Source organism: Gracilinanus agilis, chromosome X (assembly GCF_016433145.1).
Source record: "Gracilinanus agilis isolate LMUSP501 chromosome X, AgileGrace, whole genome shotgun sequence".
Lineage (NCBI taxonomy): Eukaryota > Metazoa > Chordata > Mammalia > Didelphimorphia > Didelphidae > Gracilinanus > Gracilinanus agilis.
In genome coordinates, this window is record NC_058136.1 from 73,266,949 (window position 1) to 73,270,592 (window position 3,644).

The 3,644-nt window shown below is 61.4% G+C and overlaps 1 pseudogene; it reads left to right on the plus strand.

The window, feature by feature from the left end:
• Positions 1 to 498: 498 nt before the first annotated feature.
• On the plus strand, positions 499 to 2,096 carry LOC123253776 (annotated as a pseudogene).
• Positions 2,097 to 3,644: the final 1,548 nt, after the last annotated feature.

A 3,644-nucleotide genomic window follows, 5' to 3' on the forward strand; every position in this document is an offset into this window, starting at 1 on the left:
CGACGCCCCCTGAGGCCCATCTGGCTCTGGGGATGTGGGGCCGGATCCCTCCGCCGTGGACGTGGCGCTCTGAGCCCTCCCCAAGGAGCCCGGCTTCGGCGTTGGAAGGGACCTCTGAGGCTCCGTTTACAGAGGAGGAAGCTGAGGCCCAGGGAGGTATGAGAGATCCGGCTGCAGCTGGAGCCACAGCCCTCCGCCGTCGTTGCTGGGGAGGCTCTCCTTCAAGCCCCCGGCGGGTGTCCTCCCTGCGCTGGGTCCATCCGTCGTCCCCCTGGAGCAGGGGCAATAGGGAGGCCGCCTCCTGGGGGCCCTCCAAGCCTGCTTCCTCTTCTTACTTGTTCCCTGGGCTCCTCTGCTGCCGCTTACACCACTCGGCCCCAAAGGCTCCCTTCCCAGGAGCCTCCCCTTCTTCCCTCGAGGGAATCGGTGGCTCCCGGAGGGCTGGGAGGCTGCCTGCCTGCAGGGCCAGAGACCCTTCTGGTGAGTGGCCAGGGGACCATGGCTGTGCATGCTGGGGCCTGTGTTCTGGGGAGACCTGGCCGGGGCGGGGGGGGGGAAGATGGGTGCCGGAGGGTCGCGGTCACTGACGACCAAGGAGGGCGCCGGAAACCAGGGCCACGGAGCGGCCTGGCGCGCACAGAGGTCTTGAGGGTTGAAGAAAGCGAGAGCCGGAAAGCCCGGCCGCGCAATTCGAGATCCAGTGGCCAGAGCGAGGCTGCTTCCCGGGCAGGGACCACGTGCCGCGAGCCCTGCCGGCCCCAGGCCCAGGGAAGGCCTTAAAGGCGCTGAGGGCAGAGCAGGAGGCCAGGCTGCCTTCCGGATGGTTAGGGCCGACCCAGACACGGGCAGTCTCGTCGGGCCCCACAGGACAAAAGCCAGAAAGCAGAAAGAAGGGCAGGAGTTTGGTCAGTGGAACCCGGAGCCCACCCACCTCGCCTTCCTATTCTGCACAGAGCATTGGAGTCACCGACTTAGCCTCGTGCCCCCTAGGGTGGGGGAGCTCCCCTCCCCCTTCCATGTTGCCCGACACCCGTCTTCCCTTCGGAGGGTGGCACGTGGAGGCAGGGTGGTGATCCGGGCCTGAGAGAAGGCAGAAACGGGAACCGTCCCCAGCAGAGGTATGGGGGAGGGTAGTTCTGGGCCCCTCCTGTCCTGGGCCATGTGTGAAGGAAGACGAGGTCGGCGGCCCATCACTTGGGTGGAGAGCAGAGAGCCTCCTCTCGCTACCTAACTGCCTCCCCTGCCGGGCTCGAACCCGCCTCTCTTCCCTCTGAGCGTGTCCCAATGCCGGGGCCCTCAGCCCACCCCCGACCGTGTCCCCGCAGGCTCCCTGCCCAGGGCAAACGGGACTCCAGCTTTGGCGTTCCTCTTGGGGGGTCTGACAGACGTGGCGGCCCTGAAGCCGGTGCTCTTCGCCGTTTTCCTGCCGATCCACGGAAACCCGGCCATCGGCAGCCTCGTCGCTCTGGACCGGAGGCCCCACCGGGCCCGTCTTACCCAAATGTTCTTTCTCCGCTTCCTGGCGCCGTGGGACCGCTTTCTACTCACAGCCTTGGCCTATGGCCGCTGTGCTGCCGTATGCCGGCCACTTCGCTGTCCGGTCCTCACGGGGCCCCAGAGCCTGGCAATCCTCGCCTCGATCTCGTGCCTGCTTGCACTAACCAATGCCCTCACCCACCCGCTCCTGGCAAGCAGGCTTGACTTCCGAGGGCCCCGCCTGGTCACTCGCTTCTCCTGCGGCCTGCTCCGGCACCCAGCCCGACGAGCTGGGCCTCTTCTTCTTCGGCTTTTCGGCGGCCCCCACCCCCGTCCTCTGGTCGTGGTCTCGTGTCTCAACGTGGCGGTCGCCGTACTTCGGATCCGCCTTCTCCGCGTGTGCCGCCCGCCTCACTGTGGTCCGTCTCTTCTACATCACCTCCGTGCTCTGCCAAGCCCTCCCTCCCCAGCTCCTCCTCCTCCCCCGGGACCCGGGCCGGCTCTTCTCGGTGCTTCACACCGTCCTTACGCCCACGCTCAGCCCCCTCATCTACAGCATGTGCAACAAGGGAGTCAAGAGGGCAGCGAACGAAGCGCCGAGAAGGGAGGAGCCCATCTGAAAGAGGCTCGATGGGGAAGCACAACCCAAACCCACTTAGGCTTTACCGAGTCCGAGCCATCGAGCTTTCCCACGATGCCATTCATTCGGTGACGGCGAGCGGTTTCAGTCGTGTCTCACTCTCTGTGATCACATCTGAGGTTTTCTTGGCAAAGATCCTTCGGCGGTTGGCCATATTTTCTTCTCCAGCTCATTTGACAGATGAGGAAACTGAGGCCAACAGGGCAAGTTACAGGACTTGCCCAAGGTCTCACAGCCAGGAAGGGTCTGAGGCAAGAGTTGAACCCGGAAAGATGAGTCTTCCTAACTTTAGCACTCTGTCCACTGCAACACCACCTAGTGACCCGGATTGTACAGACGAGTAAACGGGGTCCTCGGAGGGAAGCGACTTGCCCTTAGGCACATGACTAGTGAGCAGCAGACGTAGCACTCAAACCTTCCAGGCTGTCTCTCCAAGAATGACCCCTCTCCAAAGCTCGGTGGCGTCTCTGATTTGACTTTTTGACCTGTGCTTTTATTGCCCTAGACCTCTTGGCGAGGAAACTCCCTCCACCGAAGCAGATCAGCCTCTGCTCTGCAACACTGAGAGGCTAAGGGACTTGCAGTCACTCTGTGTCAGAAGCAGGATTCGAAAGCAGTCTTTCTGACCCTCCGCCTGCCTAACCTAACTTGGTGTCTTTTTAGTGTCCCGCGATCAAATGTGATGGACTCTGCTCCTGGCAGCAGGACAACTTTGAGAGACTTAGGAGAAAGAACTGTGGGAGCGGAAATGCCGAAGACAATGTGATTTCATACGGGCATGGGATTTGGGGTCTTGCTTTTAAAAGGTCGCTCTATTGCAAAATCGAACAATTTGGAAATGGGATCCGAGTGATAATCCATGTAAAACCCAGTGGAGTTGCTTGTCAACTCCGGGACGGGAGAGGGAAGGGGGGGGGGAGACAACAAGAATCCTGTAACCATGGGAAAAAATGAAAAGAAAACAAAAAAAGAAAGAGCGTCCTGCTTTGAAATGTCCCGGGTGGGAGCTCGTGCAATGTGGCCCCCCAGGGCTTGCTTCTGTCCAGTTTAGATTTTTCTGTGTCGGGTTTGTTTCTTAAAGCGGGGTTGGGGATCCCCCATGACAACAGTCCAGGCCTTGGGGCAGCGAGGGGCGACTTCCCTAAAGCTGCTCGGTTGTTCACTGTATTGTTTGACGGACCTCCGCTACGGGTACGCCCGAGAGGGCGGCGCGGAAGGCCGAGGTGGCCTTTGAAGGCCCGAGCTATCTTACTACCCTAGGATGGAGGGCAGAGAAAGCCACTGGGGCTCTCCAGCCCTGCAGTGTCCAGCCGGCAGCGCAGAAGCCCCTCACCAGGGACGCCCAGTGAAAGGCCCTCAGTAACTCCTCTCCCTGGAGGCTGCAGTGGAAAAGGCTCCCCTGGCTCCCCTGCTCTCCCTTTACCAGCCCAGCCTAGACATTTGGGCGAGCTCTCCTGTTCTATGCTGGCACCCTCAGCAGGGCTACGAGCATGGCCCAGCAATGGCTGCTTGCTTTCTGCCCGCTCTA